Source organism: Bufo bufo, chromosome 1, assembly GCF_905171765.1.
Source record: "Bufo bufo chromosome 1, aBufBuf1.1, whole genome shotgun sequence".
Taxonomy (NCBI): domain Eukaryota; kingdom Metazoa; phylum Chordata; class Amphibia; order Anura; family Bufonidae; genus Bufo; species Bufo bufo.
In genome coordinates, this window is record NC_053389.1 from 107241703 (window position 1) to 107267886 (window position 26184).

General features: G+C 46.9%; 1 protein-coding gene across 4 annotated transcripts in view; it reads left to right on the plus strand.

The window, feature by feature from the left end:
* The first annotated feature begins 1491 nt into the window (after positions 1-1491).
* The window catches only part of NADK (NAD kinase), a 90771-nt gene continuing 66078 nt past the window's right edge, over positions 1492-26184 (plus strand). The window contains exon 1 of one of the 4 annotated variants that reach the window (XM_040427633.1): positions 1492-1680. The gene's annotated coding sequence lies outside the window, so the exon portion shown is untranslated. Of the gene's footprint in view, positions 1681-10260; positions 10335-13545; positions 13655-26184 lie in introns of those variants that run through there. The other 3 variants (XM_040427596.1, XM_040427616.1, XM_040427610.1) reach the window with 3 other exon arrangements.

The following is a 26184-nucleotide window of genomic DNA, read 5'->3' on the forward strand; positions in this document are numbered from 1 at the left end:
TCAGAGCCAGTGACATCACCGAACACACTGCCGGGCGGAAGTTTCCGCCCGGCAGTGTGTTATTGAAAACAAAAGAGACCTCGCCCTGCGCGGTTTAGCACAGGGCAAGGGAGCGCATCGGAGCATGAGATGCCCTGATGCTAACATCAGGGGGGCTGCCTGGGTGAAAATAAGGGTATGTCCGGGTTCAGCTCTGAACCCGGACACCCCCTTTAATCCTGGCTTTGTTAGCGGGGAAAAAAAAAAAGATTAAAATGGAAAATCTGCCAAAAAAAAGTGAAATTCAGAAATTTCATATCCATTTTCAATTAATTCTTGTGAAACACCTAAAGGGTTAACAAAGTTTGTAAAATCAGTTTTGAATACCTTGAGGGGTGTAGTTTTTACTGCACGATCCCATGCCCTGCCTGCTGCCCCTTTGGCTTCAAGCTGACATGCAAATTAGTGCGGACGGAGGATAAAAGATCGTTTTCTGACCTTATGCAGCATCGGACTGCAGGATGAAAAGTATGATTAGTATCACAGTGTGGGCTACCCCGAGGTACTGCTGGCGGGTTTACATGCATTTAGGAGGTGACAGGTTCCCTTTAAAGGGGTTTTCCTGGACTTTTATATTGTTGGCCTATCCTTAGGATCAGATCAGTGGGGGTCTGACACCCAGCACCCTGCTGACCAGCTGTGCCCCAGTAGCTCCAGCTCCGTCCATCAGCTGTAGTGCCAGCACCTACCACAAGGGAAAAGCGGATCAGCTGGAGTCAGTTGTGTGACACACCTTACTGACAATCATGCACACTGGGGTCTTTTATTTTTTTACATAGTTTTTTTTTTTTTTTTTAAGTAAAATTTGTTTCCAAGTAAAAATCAGTGTCTGATATAAAAGATCAAAAACACCAAGGCTATCCGCTATCATCAAAACTAATAGTACAAGCATCAGTGCAGTGGGATAGTGAGCAGAACAACGCTACATATCATCCTCCCCAGCGCAGACCATCACTTCCCCATCATCCTCCCCAGGGCAGACCATCACTCCCCCATCATCCTCCCCAGCGCAGACCATCACTCCCCCATCATCCTCCCCAGCGCAGACCATCACTCCCCCATCATCCTCCCCAGCGCAGACCATCACTCCCCCATCATCCTCCCCAGTGCAGACCATCACTCTCCCATCATCCTCCCCAGTGCAGACCATCACTCCCCCATCATCCTCCCCAGTGCAGACCATCACTCCCCCATCATCCTCCCCAGTGCAGACCATCACTCTCCCATCATCCTCCCCAGTGCAGACCATCACTCCCCCATCATCCTCCCCAGTGCAGACCATCACCCTCCCCAGTGCAGACCATCACTCCCCATCATCCTCCCCAGTGCAGACTATCACCCCCCTCATACAGGGCACCAGCACACAGGTCTCTTCTCTTCCCGCCTCCTCTTCTCCTGGTTTTCCTCCCATTGAGGACCATTGACAATACGCCCCGCCCCTTCCTGTCAGATCACGTGCCCTCGTTTAACCCTCTCCTGACCTACGTTCACTCAAGGCCCATTCTGGAGAAGAGGGAGGGGGGTTCGGGCTCCAGGGAAGCCGCCATGGGAGCGACGTAGACCGCAGATCTGGGAGGACTGCATCCGAGGAACAGGAGGCCATGATGTAGAAGAGACGGCGCCCACCCGCCAGCTGGCACTGTAAGTCACATGTGCACACACGGCGGCTGCTGGCCGGCCCTGACTGCCCCTGGCACACTGGTAGCGGCCCGGGAGGCTCTTTGCCCAGGTGACAGCCTGTTACTCCCGTGGTCTGCATGTACCGGGCGACACATATGTGCCACAACAGGTGACGTCACCGGGCTGCACACAGGTCTCCGCCGGTAGTCACGTGACAGACGGGCACCTGTAGACATTGCGACCCCAGCCCTGCTCCACCACTGCCAGGAATGGAATGGTACCTCCAGGGGCCTGTGTGGCATTTCTGGGGCCCCAGTGGGACATGTGAGCTCCTCACCAGAGCACTGCAAAGCTCTGCCCTGTCACAGCGCCAATATGCTGACCCCTGATGTTCCCATCCATGATGGCATTGTATATGTAACCCCCAAACCCACATGGGAATATGTACTCGTGGTCAAGGCTTACGTGTGGCGAACGCATTGCACCCGCACTAAAGCCGGACCCATTCATTTCTATGGGGCTGTGCAGATGAGCGCTGATTTTCACGCATCACTTGTGCGTTGCGTGAAAATCGCAGCATGTTCTATATTCTGCGTTTTTCACGCAACGCAGGCCCCATAGAAATGAATGGGAATACATGAAAATCGCAAGCAAGTGCTAATGCAATGTGATTTCCACGGATGGTTGCTAAGGAGATGTTAGTAAATTGATAAAAGTCAATTTACTGTATATTTTCCCCTTATGGTTATAAAGGAAAATAATAGCCTTCTTAATACAGAATGCTTAGTAAAATGTGGCTTGAGGGGTTAAAAAAATAAATAAAATTAACTCTCCTCACCCGCTTGTTCGCGGAGCTGGGATCGTTTTCTTTCTTCTTCTTTTCAGGACCTGCAAAAGGACCTTTGATGACGTAATCCTTCTATCTTCATTCAGCAGGACCTGCGCTGACATCACTGCGCTCACCACGTGGTGAGAGCGATTACGTCACCAAAGGTCCTTTTGCAGGTTCTGAAAAGAAGAAAGAAAGAAGACGATGCCGGCTGCGCGAACAAGCGGATGAGGCGAGTTAATATATATTTTTTTTTAACCCCTCAAGCCACATTTTAGTAACCGTGTTATAAGGGAAAATAATAAAATGAATAGAACACCTAACCCAAACCCAAGTCCGGGTTCGGGTCTGGGTACCACATTCAGTTTTTTCTCACGCGCGTGCAAAATGCATTGCACTCGCGTGGAAAAAACGGAACATCGGAACGCAATCGCAGTCAAAACTGACTGCAATTGCATGCCTACTCGCACGGTTTTCTCGAAATTCACGCACGACTCATCCGGAGCAAATCTGGGATGCCCGCGTGAAAGAGGCCTTAACATTGCCAAGACGGATCCGTCTTGAACACCATTGAAAGTCAATGGGGGACGGATCTGTTTTCTATTGTGTCAGAGTTAAACGGATCCGTCCCCATTGACTTACATTGTACCGTATTTATCGGCGTATAACACGCACTGGCGTATAACACGCACCTTTCATTTTAAGGGAAATTTCAGGAAAAAAAATTAAATTTCAAATTGTACTGCTATGGGGTGGGGGATCTGTGGATGGAACTGTTATGGGGGGGATCTGTGGATGACACTGCTATATGTCATCCACAGATCCCCCTCATAACAGTGTCCCCCAATACACCGGGCCTCTGCTCACCGAAGTACCGTATTTATAAACGTGAATCCTTATCCTGTTATTAAGCTGCCCTCTCCCATGTTCCCATGTCCCCCCTGTATCCCCATAGCACTTACTTAAGCTTCAATAGCAGGCAGAGCGGACGGCACCAGTAACGTCACTCACTGACGTCGCGCGTCTGCTCCGCCTGCTTCATTCATAAAGGGGGCGGAGCAGGCGCTCTACGTCAGTGAGTGACGTTACTGCTGCAGTCCGCTCTGCCTGCTATTGAAGCTTAAGTAAGTGCTATGGGGATACAGGGGGGACATGGGAACATGGGAGAGGGCAGCTTAATAACAGGATAAGGATTCACGTTTATAAATACTTTGGTGAGCGGCGGGGCCCGGTGTAAGAGTACAGTGACTGCACCGGGCCCCGCCCCTAGTTACGGACTCCAGCCCCTCCTCTCTCCCGGCTCATACAGCGCAATGAATATCGGCGTATAACACGCATACATGATTTGCCCCCTATTTTCAGGGGGAAAAAGTGCGTGTTATACGCCGATAAATACGGTAAGTCAGGATGGAATTGTTTACCTCCGCTTCATTAGACGGACACCAAAGCGGTGCAGGCAGCGTTTTGGTGTCCTCCTCCAGAGCAGAATGGAGACAGAACGGAGGCGAACTGATGCATTCTGAGCGGATCCTTTTCCATTCAGAATGCATTGGGGCAAAACTGATCCGTTTTGCACCGCTTGTGAGAGCCCTGAACGGATCTCAGAAACGGAAAGCCAAAAACGCCAGTGAGAAAGTAGACCTAGCCCACATTCCGGTTAACTGTTACTCGATAAAAAATAAATGTACTGATATAGAACTGTGTTAACTGCCTGAAAGGTACGTAAAAAGCATCTTTATGGATTCAATTATAAAAAATCGGTTCTCCACCAATTCTGGTACTCAGGCTGGTGGTGTGAACAGGAGCGTAGGGTATATATATATAAATATATATATTACCTCCTGTATTCACACCACCAAAAATAGTGTTTCCCTATTAGATTGTGGGAGCTGTGGAGCCGATAGGATTAGTGAGGTAGCAAAGTCCTTGTTTTGAGTGGACCACCCCTCACATCATATGGCGGCTCTACATATATCATAAGTCATTTAACACTGAACATGTGCAGGTGCACTGTATTTGCTCGACGCGTTTCCCTGCCGATATCTGTCGGTGTTTCTTCAGGAGCAAAACCTACTGACGGTCTAGTTCAGATATTGCGCTACAACACTCTGGTGGTGAGTGTGTAGCAATAGCGCCAGCCTATCTATACTGTGCATAGAGCTGCCTAATATATATCGCTACTACCCCCTAACAATGAGTGTGCAGCCCATCTGTACAGTTTGTAAGAACGCTGACTCAGTTGTATCACGCTGCACGCCTCTGATGGCGCTATGAGGGCGTTTCACTGCTGCACACTCATTGTAGGGCCTCATGCACACAACCGCGGTGTGTTTTGCGGTCGTGTGCATGAGGCATAGAGTGAACATAGCCCACATTCCCACCACGAATGTTGCCAGCCTCGCCAGTGGCTCCCTGCTTCCCCACTGTAGTCGGCTGTATCTGTGCCACCGCCCAATGTTCCTGTCATTATGGGGATCCCAGAGGTCAGACTTGCCATTGGCACATTGGTGGCACATTCACTGGTTATATAGGACAGACCATCTATCAGTGCAGGATGGAAAGTTTTATGCCATTTACTAATATAATTCCTCATCTTCAAGATCTTTGCTTACTGTCATAGAATGGAAACATTAGTTGTGTACATCCAGCATTCTGAGCCTGTCCAGCATGGATGTTTATAAAGAATCTTTCCTTTCAATGACAGAAAGCAGAGGTCTTAATATTTTAGAAAGTTGCTGACATTTTCCGTTTCTTATGACTAATGTTTATCTGAATTTAAAAATAAATAAATAAATGGTTTGGGAAATTTTGTTGAAAATGTGAAAAAAATTGCTTGTAAAATTCTTCCAACTTCCTAAAAAAACAAATGACATTTGCAAATTGATGCAAACTAGACATCTGGTGAATGTCATCCATTATCCTCTAGAGCACAGGTTGTACTTGCCTTGCTCCCCGGCGTCACTCCTGATCCCGCACTATGTTATGTAAAGAACCCCCCTTGACTCGGGGTTACTACGAACATGAAGTACGACGTGTCACGAGAAAACAGTCTCAGAATTGGTCGGATACGTGAAAGCATTCCAAAGTTATTACCACATAAAGTGACGTGAAGATTTGCAAAAATTGGCTGCGTCTGGAAGGTGAAAAATGACAGGAAGGGGTTAATACTGGTCTGAACGTTATTATTTTCAGGGCCTTTTTCGGCAGTCCCTTTGTTCTCTTCACATGTTGGACATCAAACATTTCCATTTGTCGGTGCGCCCTGTGACAGCTGTCTTTGAATGAAATCAGAAGAATATGTTATCTGTCCGCTGCCTGCAATAACTCCATCTCCAACTCTTTACTGTACCTCTCATCTGAGAATCGGTGGTGGCCCCCATTCAGGGTTCTCTTCCATCATGTGCCTATTACCTTAAAGGGGTTTTCAGAAATTATTATTTTTTCTTACTGATGACCTGTCCTGAGGTTAGGTCATCAATATCTTATCCGTGGGGGTCCAACACCCGGGACCACCGCTGATCAGCTGTTTGAGAAGGCATCGGCGCTGCTGCCTTCTCTTTGCTCACCAAGAACAGCGCCGTACATTGTAAAGTATCGCAGCTCAGTCCCATTCACTGCGCTTAGGCCACATGACCGATGAACGTGACTTGGCCTAGGGAAAGCAGAGAGAAGGCCGTGGTCGTCTCAAACGGCTGATCGACGAAGTCCCAGGTGTCGGACCCCCACCGATCAGGTACCAGAGGATAGGTCATCAGTATCAAAATCTTGGAAAGCCCCTTTAAGTGCTCATACGTACAATCTTGGATGTTTTGCAGTCCGCAAAATTGCGGATCTGCAAAAAACGGATACCGACCGCGTGCATGCCACATTTTGCGGAACGGAATTGCCGGTTCCTAATAGAACAGTCCTATCCTTGTCCTTAATGCAGACAATAATAGGACATGTTTTATTTTTTTGTGGAATGGACATATGGATACGGAACGTACTTTGAGTCATTTCCAGTTTTTGTGGCCCCGTTGAAGTGAATGGTTCCACATATGGGCCACAAAAAATGGAACAGAAATCGAAAAAAAAATCAGTTTGTGTACATGAGCCCTACTTAAACCTGCACTTATATATTAGGGAGTTCTACAGCTGGACAGTCTGAGGGATCAGCCATTGTGCTGGTGTCCAACAGGCCTTCTTCTATAATGTATCTACCCCTGGGGAACAGTATCCAAGAGTAGATACTATGATAGACAACTAGGGGGCATGTCCGATACATCCCAGTTTGTTATAAGGAGTTATGCTGTCTGATAATGTTATAGCACATCTCTGGGATATTGAATATAATTCGGAGGTGTCCAACGTCAGGGCCCCACAGTGCTCTCCGCCACTTGCTCTACAGGGAATATCAGCACCGCGCCATTCACATGAATGGGATGGTTGCAGTCCCCTGTATATTGAGTGCCCCGGAGCATCACTGTGCAGGGAATCACTTTCCAATGTGTTTCTATGCTTAAATAGTGCTTTGACCCCTTCTAAAGATTGTGAGGGTCCTGGTGGCTAAACCCTCATCAATCATTAAGCGATGGCATATGGCAGGGAAACGGGGTCCGTGCTCCGCATTTGAATGTAGCAGCAGACACGTGTCCTCTGCTGCCTTCAGCTCTGGGGGGTGCAAGCACAGTGCTGTCTCCAGCAGCCCCATAGAGAGGCACTGCAACTCTAGGGTGAGCCGAGCCCCGATCTCCTTCCTGAACTGCATAGCGGTGCCCACTTCCAGCCCTGAGCCCAGAGCACTGATCCTGAGCCGCTGGAGTCTTCAGAGCTGTATTTACAGTAATTTTTTTTGTGTGTGTTGTGGTGGAGGGCGTGAATGTGGGATGGCGGGATCCAGGGGGCCCCAAGTAAATTCTTGCCCAGGGTCCAATCAATATTAAAGACAGCCTTGGCTCCTGGACATTCTGTGGTGCTAGTTGGTGCCATCGGAAGCACAGATTGAGAATGTCCCAGAGGCTCTCAAGTGGATTCAGGTCTGGGAATCATGAGGGTCAATCAATGGCATCAATGCCTTCCTCATCCAGGAACTGGGTATAGACTCTGGCCACTTGAGGTGGGCATTATCCTGCAGGAGGAATCCCGGGACTACTGCGACAGTGGCAAACAGCAGTCATGGTACCATTGACTATCATGTGAAGGTTTGTACGGCTGGCAAGGGATATACCACTCCAGACCATCACTGACCCACTGCAAACCTGCCAATTAGGGTTTTCTCTGGTGAATGCCAACCAAGCTGCACAGTGCTGAGCTTTGAGTACAGGTCACATCAGGCCCTCATGGAGTCATGCAGAGACATGCAGACCATACTGGAGAACTTTTTGTAAGGCTCTGGCAGTAGGGCTGCAGCTATTGATTATTTTAGTAATCAAGTATTCTATCGATTAATCCAATGATTAATCGAGTACTCTAATAAGAAAAAAAAAACGAATTAAAATAACATTTCCCATTTCCCTTTATAAAAACTCATCAGCAGCCCCCATGCCATCAGTCCTCAGCGCCATCAGCTCCCCTTCATGCCATCAGCTTCCCCCAGTGCCATCAGTCCTCTGTGCCATCAGCCCCTCCATGCCATCATGTCCCCCAGTGCCATCAGCCCCTCCATGCCATCATGTCCCCCAGTGCCATCATGTCCCCCAGTGCCATCATGTCCCCCAGTGCCATCATGTCCCCCAGTGCCATTACCCCCTCCATGCCATGTCCCCCAGTGCCATCAGCCACTGCATGTCATCATGGCCCCCACTCTTCTAGTGCCATCAGCCCCTCCACGCCTTAATGTCCCCCAGTGCCATCAGCCCCTCCACGCCTTAATGTCCCCCAGTGCCATCAGCCCCTCCACGCCTTAATGTCCCCCAGTGCCATCAGCCCTCCACGCCTTAATGTCCCCCAGTGCCATCAGCCCCTCCACGCCTTAATGTCCCCCAGTGCCATCAGCCCCTCTACGCCTTAATGTCCCCCAGTGCCATCAGCCCCTCCACGCCTTAATGTCCCCCAGTGCCATCAGCCCCTCCACGCCTTAATGTCCCCCAGTGCCATCAGCCCCTCCACGCCTTAATGTCCCCCAGTGCCATCAGCCCCTCCACGCCTTAATGTCCCCCAGTGCCATCAGCCCCTCCACGCCTTAATGTCCCCCAGTGCCATCAGCCCCTCCACGCCTTAATGTCCCCCAGTGCCATCAGCCCCACAACGCCTTAATGTCCCCCAGTGCCATCAGCCCCTCCACGCCTTAATGTCCCCCAGTGCCATCAGCCCCTCCACGCCTTAATGTCCCCCAGTGCCATCAGCCCCTCCACGCCTTAATGTCCCCCAGTGCCATCAGCCCCTCCACGCCTTAATGTCCCCCAGTGCCATCAGCCCCTCCACGCCTTAATGTCCCCCAGTGCCATCAGCCCCTCCACGCCTTAATGTCCCCCAGTGCCATCAGCCCCTCCACGCCTTAATGTCCCCCAGTGCCATTTTTTTTGTCAATTGCATCAAGTAATTGTTGCAACTCTATCTGGCAGATATCAGTCCTGGGTTGGTGCCCTTCTAAAGCCCTGTCCAGCTCTCTTCGTGTAGTATGGTCCCCATGCTCTTGAGACTCTGCTGGTGGACACAACAATAGATGTGTAGCCTGGAGGAGCAAGACGACCCATGGAACCTGACTGGGCTGCAAATCCCGTCTCGTGCTACCAGTAGCGATAAGGACACTAGCAAGTGGCAAAACTAGAGCTATTGTCTGCGGTCTTCACCTGTGAAGCCATTCCCTTTTGGGGGATTGTCTTGCTGTAGCCTCTCTATTGTACCTGTTGTCACTTTATTTGCACCAAAGCAGGTAACATTGAGTCCCAGTCACTTATAGGGAGTCTGTCATCAGCATTTCACATTTGTAACCCTTCCCATAGCTTTCAAGCATGTTAATAAAAACGTTACCTTTAGCATCAATCCTGGACTTATAAAACTGTCCAAAAACATCTTTGTAGCATATGCAAATGAGGGCTCGCATGTGCCCAGCGGTGGCGTTACGCTCGTAGGTGCCCTGCTAGCTCAGCCTTTTCTTTGCTTCCCCCCGCCCGCCCATCCTTTCCCTCTGACCGCCTATCTACTAACTTGTTGTTTCGCCGAGATCCCGCGACTGCGCAGTCAGTCTGTCGGCCGGCGCATGCGCACTGCGATGACCATTCTTTGTACGGCATCACAGTAACTATTGCGCATGCGCCGGCTAACGGCGCGAAGCCGGCGCATGCGCATTAATTACTGTGATGCCGTACAAGGAATGGTCATCGCAGTGCGCATGTGCCGGCTGACGGACTGACTGTGCAGGCGAAACAACAAGTTAGTAGATAGGCGGTCAGAGGGAAAGGATGGGCGGGCGGGGGGAAGCGAAGAAAAGGCTGAGTTAGCAGGGCACCTACGAGCGTAACGCCGCCCCTGGGCACATGCGAGCCCTCATTTGCATATGCTACAAAGATGTTTTTGGACGGTTTTTATAAGTCCAGGATTGATGCTAAAGGTAACGTTTTTTTTAACTGTAAGCATGCTTGAAAGCTATGGGAAGGGTTACAAATGTGAAATGCTGATGACAGACTCCCTTTAAGCTTCCTAGGGGTGCTGCCACAGGTTTAACAGTCAGCTGGGATCTGCAGCATGCAAATCCATCCCTGAGCAACCAATTTATTGGATGGTATTCCAAGCTGGGAGAACCGGCCGGTCGGCTCTCCCTGTAGCTGTGGAGCCTATGGCAGGGCGGAACAAGGAAGTGTCAGGCATCACAATAGACGGAGAGGACTGCTGGCAAGTGTTCGGGGATCCTGCTACTAGATGCACGGTGTGTTAATGACTTTTCTGTAGTGTTGAGCGAACTTGTGTTTTAAGTTCGGGTTATCGAAGAATTGCGTTATGGATTCTAAATTCCGTTATGGTCCGTGGTAGCGGAATCCATAACGCGATTCTTTGATAACCCGAACTTTAGACGCCGAACTTAATGGGAACCTGTCACCGGGATTTTATGTATAGAGCTGAGGACATGGGTTGCTAGATGGCCGCTAGCACATCTGCAATACCCAGTCCCCATAGCTCTGTGTGCTTTTATTGTGTCAAAAAAATGATTTGATACATATACAAATGAACCTGAGATGAGTCAGAGATTGACAATATGACTCTTCTGGTCACACAAGTAAGATATGACTCTTATGTTAATTTGTATATGTATCAAATCGTTTTAGTTTTTTTTTTACACAATAAAAGCACACAGAGCTATGGGGACTGGGCATTGCGGATGTGCAAGCGGCCATCTAGCAGCCCATGGGCCAGATTTATCATTCCTCTGACTGCTCACTCCACTTTAACATATGGCTAAAGTCAGTTTTAGCCAAGTCAGATTTATGATCGGCCCTTTAAGACTATAATAAATGTGGTTTGACGGTAGCAGTTTATCCGTCAGTAAGCAGCTTTACAAAAGTCGCACATCTTGATGGAAAAGTCGCACGTTTTTATGAAAAAGTCGCATGTTCTATTAAAACGTCTCATAAGATAAGCATGGTCCTCGCTGGAGTGAAATTGGGACTTTTTTTGCGACTTTTTTGCGACTTTTTTAAAAAGTCGCAATAGTAAATTTGTCTTGCCAATCATTTGCATAAGGCAAAACGCCCATTTTCACAAAACTGGAGTGCTTAGCGCTTGCCTTCAAAAAGTCGCAAAAAAGTCGCAAAATTGTGATTTGCGCATTTTTTTGCGACTTTTTGACTCCACAAAAGTGACTTAGCCTAATGATATATCTGGCCCCATGTCCTCAGCTCTATACACAAAATCCTGGTGACAGGTTCCCTTTAAAACACAAGTTTGCTCAACACTACTTTTCTGCTTTCCTTGTTCTTGTATGTGGTGCATTGTCTGTATGTTCCACAGATCCAGGTGTGAATATTACCTGTAGTATAAACCTCTGTAACTAGTGACCCTGGGGAGCAGTGCGGGAGATATGAGGGACACCCTGGAGAGCAGTATGTGGGGGGCATTGTGGAGAGCAATACTATTGGTTCCAGGAGAACCATTGTAAGTTGAGTAATTAATTCCAAAGCCCCAAAATGTCATCCAAGATAAGAGAAAATGAGGATTTAAGAAAAATAAGCAGATAACTAAGACAGATGACACCAGTCCTTACCTATACCAGTCAGGAACAGCTGATTACCAGCAACTAATCCAGCTGCTTTACCAGAGAAGTGGCCTTGATTGGTTGGATCCGAGTCTGAGACATTGTATGTGGAGTTTAGTTTCAACTTACGATGGGTCAGAAAAGACCATTTATATGTTGAAAATATTGTATCCTGAGGCCATTGTATCTTCAGGGGCCACTGTATAAGAAAGGGGGGGATCACCGGGGGGAGCAGTATGTGAGAAAGGGGGAGATACTGTGTACAGCAATATATATAACAAAATGGGGGGTCACCATGGAGAGCAGTGTGATCAGAACCTATAATCTTATTTCCCTATGACACCAGCAGTTTTATAAAGTGCGGTTACTTGTTAAAAGGGGTTATCTCAGGACAGACACCGATGCGGAAGCTGCCGGCAATGAGATGCTGGTGTTTTTGGCATGCGTCAGAAGGTGTGTGTCAGTGATTTCATGTATTTCACTTGTTTTGAAAAGCTTGGGGTCCTTTCACACCAGCGTTTTTCTTTTCCGGCATAGGCTACTTTCACACTTGCAGCAGAGTAATCCGGATCCGGCAAAACGTATGCAACTGATTGCATTTGAAGACTGATCAGGATCCTGATCCGTCTTACAAATGCATTGCAAGAACGGATCCGTCTGTCCGTTTGTCATACGGACAAACGGATCAGTTTTGATTTTTTTTTTTTTCACATTTTTACCGGTCTGCGCATGCCAGATCCGGCATTCAGGTAAGTCTTCCGTTTTTTTGGGGCCGAAGATAAAACCGTAGCATGCTGCGGTTTTATCTTGTGCCTGATCAGTCAAAAAGACTGAACTGAAGACATCCTGATGCATCCTGAACGGATTACTCTCCATTCAGAATGCATGGGGATAAAACGGATCAGTTCTTTTCCGGTATTGAGCCCCTAGGACAGAACTCTAGTGTGAAAGTGCCCAGGGGCTCTATACCGGAAAAGAACTGATCAGATTTACCCCCATGCATTCTGAATGTAGAGTAATCCGATCAGGATGTCTTCAGTTCAGTCTTTTTGACTGATCAGGATGGAGATAATACCGCAGCATGCTGCAGTTTTATCTCCGGCCCAAAAAACGGAACAGAAGGGGTCAGAAGTCTCAGGACACACTTTTATTTCAGAAACTAAAGTGAAAATGAAGTATCTGAATACCACAGCGAGTAATGGGTGAGAGGCCTATCTTTTAGGCTCTCTGGAACTTGGCCACCATCTTCAAAGCCGCCATATTGGATCCAGGACACATTTTACAATTGAGAAAAATATCAGAGACCAAAAATATCAATACCACAATTTTGTCAAAATTTGATTGCTGCACTCAAATTTGCAATATTTCTTGTGGTTCAAAAGTTATCACCACAGAAAGTTGCAACAACAGCCGGGAACGTTCCCTGTGATGCACAGCTCTTTAACGTGTTCAGTGTGTTGTCCCTGGTACTGAACACGGGACTTTCTATCTATGCCAAAAACACCAACAGTAACTGATTCAAAAAGCGGGATTGTCTCTTGTAGAATTAGAAATCGCAGAGAGAGGTTATTCCCATGTCCCATCACTAGGATGCCACCGCTTTAATCAGTCTGACCACTGGGACCCCCACTCATGCTGACCACTGGGACCCCCACTCATGCTGACCACTGGGACCCCCACTCATGCTGACCACTGGGACCCCCACTCATGCTGACCACTGGGACCCCCACTAGTGTAACATTACCTTCCTTTCTAACTTCCCCCTGCACAATGGCAGCTTGACATCCCCACTGATATGATACTTCATCAGTTTACGACCTGTGAATATCCCCTTTAAGTCCTATCAGGTCTGGTTAACCTTTAACAGCCTGCAGGACTGTGACCAGAGTGTCACCTCACACTGCGCCTGGAAAGTTCTGTTCCCTGGAGTGAGACCGACGTTACAGACTCATGGCATGGATTCCCTTAATATGGACTGCAAATCTTTCAAAGGGGAGGTAATAATATATAATATTGATGAAAATATTATGAATTGCTATCAATAATCTGCATGAAGAACAGGATCGCTCCAAGGGTCCGGTCAGAATTATTAGGGTAGGGCGGCTGATTGATTCTTGCCTGAACCCTGCTCTTTATCTAGAACCACAGGTTGCCAGCTGGCCATGTCAGCGCTGCTACAATGTGACCTTTCTCCCCCACATTTTGTTGCAGGGAAGTTGCAACAAAGTATATCTTGTGGTTGCATATGTTGAAGCAATTCAGTACTTCCCCCATCAAGGGCCTTGGTCTCCTCGACTGGCGTGTTTCTGCCACGATTGTTGCCCACCTTTGCCTTAATCTAAGGCTACTTTCACACTAGCGTTCAGAACGGATCCGTCTGCATTATAGCTTAGAAAAAAATTCTAAGTGTGAAAGTAGCTTCAGACGGATCCGTCCAGACTTTACATTGAAAGTCAATGGGGACGGATCCGTTTGAAAATTGAGCCATATTGTGTCATCTTCAAACGGATCCGTCCCCATTGACTTATATTGTAAGTCTGGACCGATCCGTTTGCCTCCGCACGGCCAGGCGGACACCCGAACGCTGCAAGCAGCGTTCGGGTGTCCGCTTGCTGAGCGGAGGCTGAACGCTGCCAGACTGATGCATTCTGAGCGGATCCGCGTCCACTCAGAATGCATTTGGGCAGTACGGATGCGTTCGGGGCAGCTTGTGAGACCCTTCAAACGGAACTCACAAGCGGAGCCCCGAACGCTAGTGTGAAAGTAGCCTAAGAAGTTTTATGGTTGTAGATCCTAAAGTGGGGGTTCACATTAAGGGTACATGCACAGGAGAATTTCCCGCTGCAATTTGGTTGCAGATTTTGCCATGGATTTCACCAATTGCGCAGTATAAATGGATATGCTGTGGATTTCAAATCTGCACTGCCGCTTAATTTACGCAAGCATGTGAAAAAAATGTATGGTAATGTAAAATGCTGCAGATTTGCCACGCGAAAATCTGCAGCATATCCTATTCCCATTTAAAGGGGTTGTCCAGCTTTAAATATCCCGAGGATAGGCCATGAATACCTGGTCAGCGGGGGTTTAACACCTCGTACCCTCGCTCAGGGGCGGACTGGCCATATATCCTACAGGGAAATTTCCCGGTGGGCCGATGTCCAGGGGGCCACCCAAGCCCTTCTCACGGCCGCTGGCCAGGTACATAATAATCTGACGCGCTCAGCATTAATTAATGCTAGGAGCATCAGATACTTGTGCACCTAACCAGCAGCCGCATCTGCCTTTCTGAATCCTATTGTATCTCCATCCTTTGTATGGTGATAGGGCAGTATTTTGTGCTGCACTGTGGTATTTGGTTTTGCCGGGGCGGTATTTTGTCCTGCTCTACGGTATTGCTGGCCCCGCTTACTTCTGTTGCATCGGTCTACTAGTGTAATTTGTCTTGGCCATGTGTAGTTTTGTTGCCCCACCTTCTGTCAATTTGGACTTGTCAAAAACTTGGGGCCACTTTTAGGTTCTTTTCCAGGGCCATTTAAAGTTCCCAATCCGCCCCTGGCCTCGCTGATCAGCCGTTCTGGTATCGCAGGAACAGAGTAGTGGACAGAGCTTCATCGCTGCAGCACTGTTCCAATTGACTTTGGCGGTAGCAGCGCTGTAGTGACCAGCTCGCTCCACTAGAAGGTTGATGGCGCTGTGTGGTTCCGTTGCCAACTTCCAACAATGGAGCTACCCCCGATCAGCTGATCAGCGGGACTTTGGTATGCTGGGCACCCATCCACCAGCAGGTGGTGGCATCATCTAATAAAAACTCGACAACTCCTTTAAAGGGATATTCCAATTTTCAGCATCAATTGTCAGGAAACAACACATGTTGTCAATTAATAATAGTGATTGTTTATCTGTAATACCCCGTTTTCCTGCACTCCTGTGGTCACATGACCTTTTCCCTATTTCAATGATATCACGTCTACTTCTGAGGTGTGGCAAGGCTCTGCCCTGTAGACACATCATCATCAGTGACCTTGCCTCCTACCTATTAATCTGGACCCTGCCCTGCAGACGTGATGCCATGTCTTAGGAACCATTCAAATCAATGGGGCCGCAAAAAAAACCCAGAAGTTAGGCCTCATGCACACGACCGTTGAGTTAATATAACTGCCTGTTCTTGTCCGCAAAACGGACAAGAATAGGACAGGTTATATATTTTTTTGCGGACCACTGAACGGAGCAACGGATGCGGACAGCACACGGAGTGCTGTCTGCATCTTTTGTGGCCCCATTGAAGTGAATGGGTCCGCATCCAAGCTGCAAAAACTGCGGTTCGGATGTGGACCAAAACAACGTTCGTGTGCATGAGGCCTTACTCCGCGTGTCCATTCCGCCCAAAAAAAAATAGAACATGTTCTATTATTGTCCGCATTACAGACAAGGATAGGACTGTTTTATTAGGGGCCAGCTGTCCCGTTCCGCAAAATACGGAATGCAGGCGGACGTCACGTGTATTTTTTGCGGATACATGTTTTGCGGACCACAAAATACTTACGGTCGTGTGCATGAGCCCTCAGGGTGGGGTTTTTCCATCAGGTCTTTAAGCAGGCATGGATCCAGTGCCCCCATGAATAATATGTTCACTATATTTAGGGATACCAATATTGTTTTGTGATATTCAATAAAAAAAAAACTGTAAAACTATGAGGCATAAAAAATCCCATCTTTACAGCTGAGTTTATCTATTGAGATATGGGTAAGGCAGCCATTCACTGTACAGATGGCCTGGGGTTCAACTCTCATTGAAACCTGTAAAATAAACTTTGTAGTAAAAGTTTTGACAGAAAAATATAATTTTTACTTTCCAGCTTTTTTGGTAAAAGTAAAATTTTTCTGCAACGTTATTGTTACAAAAAAAAAGAAAAAACAACAAACCAAAAAGCATTCAATTCAGCCCTTCCAAGGTCTGTAGTGTAATGGTAACTCTTCTGCCTGACATACAGAATGATGAAGACCTGTCAAATAATTTCTTAACTTAAATTCTATATACTGGAAATGGGTTCCACCCTTGACCCATATCAGACATGGCTTCGTTAGTATTCACTGCATTGAAGTGAATACTAATGAGGCCGCCAGGCCCTGCTTGGATCTGTGATGTTCCAGCTGGGAGGGGAAGGAGAGTGTGGTAATGTGTACGGTATAACCGGGGAGGGGGTGTATATCCCACCCAGATACCTCAGCTGGGTGAGGTAAATAAAGTCCAGAAATGGTGTTGCTTTAGCAAACATAGTTGTTGAATCTGTTTGGTTTAGGCTACTTTCACATTAGCGTATTTTGCGGATCCGCCATGGATCTGCAAAAACGCTTCCGTTACAATAATACAACCGCATGCATCCATCATGAACGGACCCGGATGTGTTTTGTCTTTTATAGCCATGACGGATCCGTCTTGGACACCATTGAAAGTCAATGGGGGACGGATTTGTTTTCTATTGTGCCAGATTGTGTCAGAGAAAACGGATCCATCCCCATTGACTTACATTGTGTGTCAGGACGGATCCGTTTGGCTCAGTGTAGTCAGACGGACACCAAAATGCTGCAAGCAGCGTTTTGGTGTCCGCCTCCAAAGCGGAATGGAGACAGAATGGAGGCAAACTGATGCATTCTGAGCGGATCCTTGTCCATTCAGAATGCATTAGGGCAAAATCCGTTTTGGACTGCTTGTGAGAGCCGTAAACGGATCTCTCAAACGGAAAGCCAAAACGCCAGTGTGAAAGTAGCCCTAGTTGTATGGACTGGATTTTATTTGGACTGAGAGGTTTGGCAGTGGGACCTTTCAGGCCACCCATCCTTCCACTGCACACATTCCCTTTAGGCTACATGCACACGACCGTATGTGTTTTGTGGTCCGCAAATTGCGGATCCGCAAAAAAAAACGGACGCCATCCGTATGCCGCCCAATATTTTTTTTTTTTTTTGCGGATCCATTGTAACTATGCCTAAAACGGACAAGAATAGGACATGTTCTAGTTTTTTTGCGGGGCTACGGAACGGACATACTGATGCGGACAGCACATTTTTTGCAGACCCATTGAAATTAATGGGTCCGCATCCTATCTGCAAAAAAACGGAACGGACTTGGAAACAAACAACGTTCGTGTGCATGTAGCCTTAACCTGAGTTGATCGCAGGTGAGGCGGTCGGTGACAATCATTGAGGGATAAAACAACCCTCTGTGTATGAGTCTGGGAGAGGAATTGAAAAGGAAGCCTGCAGAGGCTCCGTGTGGTCCCAGCCAGGAGGGTTGGGGGGGACACAAGCCTAGAGTTTTGGGAGCCCAGCAACGCCTGAAGAAAGAGGTGTTGCATGGTCAGTCAGGAGGACTCTTGGACCATATCTCCCCCCCCCCCCCCCCCAACATATTGGTGTGGTCACAGCCAGGAGGCTGCTGGACCGTATGGCTGGGTAAAGCCGGATCTCACCCCATGTGTGAACTGTGAGTTAAGGAGACCTATATATTAGGTAGAGCCTAGACGGGCAGATGTTTGTTTTGTGGTGCTGGAACCTCACATCACCCAGTAACGTTAACTTGGGTGATCATCTGTACTGCTGAAGAGACAAAATAAAGCACCCTGTGGACTTTGAGCCCCGCTGTCTGAGAGAAGTCTGTGAGGGAGCGATCCCTTACAAGAGGCAGAGATCTGATGCTACAGACACTCCTTGAGTCTTGCACAGGAATGTAAACTGAGGGTGGAGGTCACAGATTGCAAATTGCGCTCAGAACGTCATCTGACTTTTTTTTCTAAAACTGGAAACCCCTTTAACTTTTTATTACTTGTCAGAAGATATCATGAGAGGAGGTCCAGGAGGACCCAAACACATCTTCTGGTTATTGGCTGAGAAATCTTGGAATAAAGGGGCTCCGGGCACATTTCTCCAAACACTGGCAGACAGCTAGGGAAGATGGAGGAAGCCGCTGCCGGACATCTTGCTGCATTTCATCTCCCTGAGAACAGAAGGATTGAACATGTTGAAATCCAACATCCTAATCTTTAGCTCCCTCTACATTTGCTTTCAGGGGAGAGTTAGGATGGCCCCATATTCATTAAATGGCTAGTGGACTCAGACGATATGCATCTAATGTGTTTAGCCAGCTCAAAGATGGCGTTTCCAGCTAATGGACCACCAGCGGTGGCATCCTCTGACGTGTCATTAGATATCTAAAAGTGAACCATCACTTTATATGTTTGATCTGTGCAATTAGCCATATAAAAATTGATATATAGATGTAGCTGAGCTGAAGTTGTCATCTTTTGTCTCCATAATAACTGTCAGAGACAACCCCTTTCTATAAGCTGTAATAGGGCACATCAATCTCATAAGCAGGGGCTGGCGGGGAACTTATAGTGGCCTTGGAAAAAATACTAAAAGTGGTCCCATTTTGTAGTTCGGTCCAAATTGATGGAAGTCGGGGCCAGCAATTCCATATTGTGGCACATTATACCACCCCAACAGAGCCAAACGCCACAGTCCATCACAAAATACTGCCAGCAGCAAAAAATACTTCCCCAAAAACTTCCACTTGCTGGCCGTGAGGAGGGCTCAGGCAGCCCCCTGGGTATCGGCCCACCAGGAAATTTCCCTGTAAGGTCTATGGCCAATCCGCCCCTGCTCATAAGGCATGTCCCCTGCTTGGGAAGCCCTTTTATTAGCGTGAGTGGAGAATTGCTGCTGAGAACGGCCCCTGTGCTTGCCCTATCTGCTCAACCATGTGTGACATGTTTTTTAATATCCACAATAACCTCTTAATAAACCAAGAGGGTCTGCATTTAGGTCAAAATGGCGTTTGGTTTTACATTTGTCACCCAAATTTAAAAAAAATGTAAAAGAAATTTCTTCTGTAAAGAACAAATTATATCCTCACTCCACAAGAGTGTTATCTAGTCAAGGCCAGGTTACCAGATGTAAATGTATAGATAACTTTAGTGCTGGGGTTCATAGCTCGGTGGGGCATTGACCTGTCCCATGTAAACCATTGGCTGTTGCCTCATGATAATCCTTGTCAGAAGCGTGTGAACTGTGGCTATCCTACCATTAGATTATGTAAGGTGGGCCATATGAAGAAGATTCTGCAAACACTCTGGTTTCATACCCAATCGGATGTCTGTACAAACCGAGGGGGATCCAGCGTTATTCATAAAAACATAAGGGGTCATTTGTGATGAGAAGTATGCCACTTTTTGGCGTACTTTTGTTGCAGATTCGGTCGATTTGTGGCCGAATCTGTGACTTCACTTTTCCAAGGTGGCGGAAAAGAGGGCGTGGTGCGGCCAGGCTTTCTCGTCTAATTTATCATTTTCTATGCCTACAAAATGCAAAGAAAATCCCTGGAGAGTCACTGAGGAGAGCTTAGGCGGAGACAGAACATCTATCATAAGGGTGGTTGCACTTGGAGGCCACAGTGGAAATTGGAGACAGGTGCTTGTTTCTATACGAAAAACGATGCCTAGGCCAACCAGCAGATACACATGGACTGCCAGATGTTCTGTTCCGGAGTCGCCTAAGATAGCACCTCATAGGTTTTAAAATCAGAGTAAGATAACCACTCCCAGTTACAGAAGAGCAGCTCTGAAGCACAAACTTCAGCTGTAACAAGCAAAATACTGTACAGAAAGTTTTTTTTTTTTCGCGACCAAGATCTGCCTTCAAGGGGTGCTCCATGAAAAATATTCTACATTTTTCAAGCCAGCACCTGGCTCTGAATAGTTTTGTGATTGCATGTAATTAGAAATTTTGTATAGCCACTAAGCTATTCAATAACACGTACGGTATATGTGTAGTGCCACCTGTTGTTTGTTCTATTCATTATTTCTTGTCCCCCTCACTGAGGTGGTCGCACATGCTCAGTTTAAATTTTCAACTGTTATTGTATGTTAGACATTGTGGCGATTACAAGGAAAGGACTATAGCAGACAGGACATGCCCTCTGAGAAAGGACACCCTGCCTGAAATAGATCTAGAGCAATGAATGTGGAGATCTCTGGATCCATGTGAGGTACAGGGCTGGTTCTGGCTTTGTTAGAAAGAGATGGTCATGTCCTATATGATGTCTGATGATTTTTCATCAGTCATAGGATAACCCCTTTTAGGCTACTTTCACACTAGCGTTCGGAGCGGATCCGTCTGATGTTTCATCAGACGGATCCGCTCCGATAATGCAGACGTTTGCATCCGTTCAGAACGGATCTGTCTGCATTATTACTTAGAAAATTTTCTAAGTCTGAAAGTAGCCTGAGCGGATCCGTCCAGACTTTACATTGAAAGTCAATGGGGAACTGATCCGCTTGAAGATTGAGCCATATAGTGTCATCTTCAAGCGGATCCGTCCCCATTGACTTCCATTATAAGTCTGGACGGATCCGCTCGCCTCCGCACGGCCAGGCGGACACCCGAACGCTGCAAGCAGCGTTCAGGTGTCCGCTCACTGAGCGGAGCGGAGGCTGAGCGCTGGCAGGCGGATGCATTCTCAGTGGATCCGCCTCCACTGAGAATGCATTAGGGCCAGACGGATGCGTTCGGGGCCGCTCGTGAGCCCCTTCAAACGGAGCGCACGAGCGGACACCCGAACGCTAGTGTGAAAGTAGCCTAAGAGGGGAGTTGTGCCTACAAATGTCGTTGTATTGAGTACAGTAATGTTTTTAGAAGTGTCCTGTACTATTACAACCCCAACTTTCTAAACCCTTATTTACAACTTCAGAAGGGGGCAGAATCCTCTATTTGCAGCGTTTGGCCCTAAAACACACTTGCCTAAATTAAAGAAAAGAAACTCCCCAGGTCACCGTTCTAATATGAAGCAGTCAAATGAGCCGCTGTGTAAATCCATCACATGGATTTCTCTGGACGAGGAAGAAGTAGCTTGTGACCTACTCTGCTAGAGATGAACTAAAGCCCACCAGAAACACCGCAACTGTGATAAAAAACCGTTGTGGTTTCCCAATAACCAAGCGTCCTGCAAACAGAGTTTTTTGAGATGTTAAAATGGCTCACTAGGGCCACAAAATCCAAACTCTAATCCTTGCCTCTCAGATTCTCGCTCGGTCCTGCACCTCTGGTCCTCTGGGTCATCCAGATGTATTGTTCATAGTGGTGAGATATGTGATTGTTATATCACCTTGGCCAGGGGAATTGATAAGTAGTGAAGTGAGTAAAGGTGGCTTTAGACAGGTAGCTGAGCAGCAGAGTGGCCCGATTATCTGGGTGTTTAAATCCACCTTAACATTGATCATCTTGTGATAGTGGCATATATCAAAGGGGGGAGATATATGAGGCAGCAAGTGAACGGCCAGATCTCGAAGTTGTGTTGAATGCAGGAAAACTGGGCAAACTTCAAAAATCTTGAGGAGCATGATGACCTTCAAGGAGATCTCAAGTCAAGAGGATGAGAGACTGTGGCATGCGCTGGAAAAACAAGCCTAATCCACAGAGACCTTACTTCACAGGGCTTCAAAGGGTTTTCTAAGATTTTTATACTGATGACCTATCCTCTGGGACCCCCGCCGCTCAGCTGTTTAAGAAGCTATCCTGAGGGTCGCTCATCAGTATAATAAATTTGCGGAAAACCCCTCGGATCTGTCGTCTTAGTGCCACATACCACAGGACCCTTTCAGAGGTCTTGAAAAGTCCATGTCCCAAAGAATCAGAGCTTTTGTGGTGGCACAAGGGGGGTTTAAACAATATTGGGCAGGTGGTTTTAATTTTCAGTGATTTTTTTTTGTTTTGTTTTTGTTTTACAATTGGTGTCAAACAAATTTCCCTTGGCCAGAAGCAGCTTCTGATCAGTGTATGAGTATCGTTTGGGGACGTCTATAGTATTGTTTAAGGTTGTCGCAAAGTGGAGTTCTTCGGTATTAGTTCAGAGAAAAAAATAATAATAACTTACCTGCTACGGTATGTGTCATCATGGGGGTATTATTACATCTCATACCTGGGATTTTCTTTTTCACTTATGTGACAATTTATTTCCTGGTTTCTACAATATCAAAAATGATTCAGCCCTGCTTTTTCCTAATGCAAATGAATATTTCCTCCTAGGTGTATTCACACCAAACCCGCTGTGAGAAGTAGAGCGGTGTATGAATGGCATGAAAGTAACCTTACAGGTTATAGGTACTAGATTTCTGGTTTTGGTGATCCAGGAAGTTGCTAGGATTGCCCAACGTGGAGTCGGGAGGGAATTTTTGTTTCTTGCTAAGATTGGGAAAATTGGCTTCTAACTTAGGTTTTTGTCCTTCCTTATTTTTCAGCCTTACTAATTTAATGTATTACAATATTAATATTTTGTTATAGCCCAAATTAAGGCCTCATGCACATGACCGTTGTTTTGGTCCGCATCCGAGCCGCAGTTTTTGCGGCTTGGATGCAGACCCATTCACTTCAATGGAGCCTCAAAATATGCGGACAGCACTCCGTGTGCTGTCCATATCCGTTGCTCCGTTCTGTGGTCCGCAAATAAAATATAACCGGTCCTATTCTTGTCCGTTTTGCGGACAAGAATAGGCAGTTATATCAATAGCTGTCCGTGCCGTTCCGCAAATTGCCGAACGCACACGGATGCCATCTGTGTTTTGCGGACTGCAAAACACACAACAGTTGTGTGCATGAGGCCTAAATTGAATAAAACGTACTTAAAGAGGAACTAAACCTATGATTGAAATTTTAATAAGATGTCCCTAATGCCCTGATAAGTTTTTCTATTGTACTTTATTAATTAATTCCCTGTTTGCTTAAAGGGAACCTGTCACCTCCAAAAACCCTCCCAAGCCGCCAGCAGTACCTGACAGTAGCCAGCAGCGTGTTTCCGACGATAATTTTCTTCCTGAAGGCAGTCGCGGCAAAAGCTCAGAAAACGTTCCTTTATCCCCTGCCGGCGCGCTTCTCTAGTCATGCTTGAAGTCAAGAGGGCAGCGGCCTCCTTGCTTCAAGTCACGGTAACCGCGCCCCCTTCCCTGCCCCTTCGCTATGACTGACAGCGCTTATGCAGAGAGTTCGGCAAAGCCATCCAAACTGCCGGTTACCGTAACTTGAAGCAAGGAGGCCGCTGCCCTCTTGACTTCAAGCATGACTAGAGAAGCGCGCCGGCAGGGGATAAAGGAACGTTTTCTGAGCTTTAGCCGCGACTGCCTTCAGGAAGAAAATTATCGTCGGAAACACGCTGCTGGCTACACGCAGGTACTGCTGGCGGCTTGGGAGGGTTTTTGGAGGTGACAGGTTCCCTTTAAATTCAGTTCTCCCTACACCGCTGACAGCTCATCGGAGTATGGACTGTAGATTTTATGAATGAGAAAGTATTGGTGAGATTTGTCAGATCTCGTTTGCTTTGCTACGCTGCATGAAAATCTGCGTGGAAAAACCATGCCTAATGCGCAACGTGACAGGTGCCCTAACCTGCGCATATTGCTACTCCTGCCTGTGCCCCTCAGAGGTTTTCTAACTCCTGGCATAGGACATGGGTACCCTGTACTATGCCAAGATTGGCTGAGCGAAGCTAAGAGAACTGCATGTCAGCTCTTAGCTTATTGGAGCAGGCAGAAGCAGGAGCACGCTCCGCTCAGCTAAACCTGGCATAGCACATGGGTACAGAGTACCCCAGGAATTAGTGAACCTCCGGGGCCCCATTCATAAACTTCACAGTGCGTACTCCGTACACCGCTGAACTGTCAGCGGTGTACGGAGAACTGAGTTTTAAGGTTTTTATTAGGGACATCTTATTAAAATTTTACAGGAATATAAGGTACAATTTCTGTTCAAATATTTGACTCTCTAGCGCTGCAAAATCCTGGACACAAGTGAGCAAAAAGTCTGCGCAATAAAATAGAAGAAATGGATTGCGCTGCAGGAGAGTATACTAAAATAATAATAAAGTCCAAAAATATATATATATATATATATATATATATATATATATATATATATATATATTTTTTTTTTTTTTTTTCTTTCTTATGTAGATCTTCGGTCAAATGGGTTCATCCATATACATCAAACATAACTGCGGTGTAGAAATCTGGAAAAATAGAAACCGCACAATGGTGTAGTACTTCTAGAAAGGAGTATCACCTGGCCGCAGGTTGTACTTACAAAACTCAGATGGTAATAAGCGTAGAAAACCGGCTCAGCACTTTCATCCACCCAGGAGCTGCCGTTCAATAAGCCGCACAAACGAACAAGATCTTAGCCGCTTGTACAGGTTAGATCTCAAATTGGTAGGATGTCACCACCTTTGCACTCTTCAGGGTCTCGGAGGAAGGATATCAACCAATGGTGAAGTAAATACAGCAATGTTGGATAAAAAGGATTTATTATACTCACAAAAACAGCAAGTTTAGGAGCAATTTAAAACAAGTACAAAGTGCCCAAATTTTGATTAAAATTTTAGTTAAAGGTTTAGTTACTCTTTAACATACTCGCCCATGACTCCATCTTGCGGTTCCCTACAACTCCAGTTTGGGTTCATTCTGATGTAGCAGAGAGCTTTCTCCCCTTTACCTGTGTATGAAGGGTGGGCTGGCTGACTGGCTCATTTCAATAGCTAAACCAGCCTTTTGTGTCCATCTTTTCACCAACCATTGCAATGAGCCAGTCGGCCATCCCCCTTTCGTACAAGTCACTGGCACAGAGAGGGGAATGTGGGCTCCCTGCTTTGTCGGGACAGATCCGGAAGTGACATGGAGCCTGGAATCGGAACATCGAGGGAATACCGTATTTAGAATTTAGAAAGTGTGTTAGGAAGTTTTGCCAATTTTCATCAACAGCCATGTAACTTTTTATTTCCCTGGACAACCCCTTTAAGGCCTCTTTCACACGGGTGAGTTTTCCGCGCGGATGCAATGCGTGAGGTGAACGCATTGCACCCGCACTGAATCCGGACCCATTCATTTCTATGGGGCTGTGCACATGAGCGGTGATTTTCACGCTTCCCTTGTGCGCTGTGTGAAAATCTGATGCTCTATATTGTGCGTTTTTCACACAACGCAGGCCCCATAGAAGTGAATGGGGCTGCGTGAAAATCGCAAGCATCCGCAAGCAAGTGCGGATGCGGTGCGATTTTCACGCATGGTTGCTAGGAGATGATCGGGATGGAGACCCGATCTTTATTATTTTCCCTTATTACATGGTTATAAGGGAAAATAATAGCATTCTTAATACAGAATGCAAAGTACAATAGGGATGGAGGGGTTAAAAAAGAATTAAATAAAATTTAACTCCCCCCATCCACTTGTTCGCGCAACCCGGCTTCTCTTCTTTTTTCAGGACCTGGGTAAAGGACCTTTTGATGACATCACTGCACTCATCACATGATTTATACTCGCGGGGAAAAATCACGCATTTTCCCGCATGTCACCCGCAACGCCCGTGTGAACCCAGCCTTAAAGCTTTGAGCCAAGTAGCGGTGACATGGCTTGACCAAAGTCCAACGCAGAGCTGTATTGTCTGATATCATGGCTGCACTGTCCCTTGAACTCATTATTCGCCTGTTCTA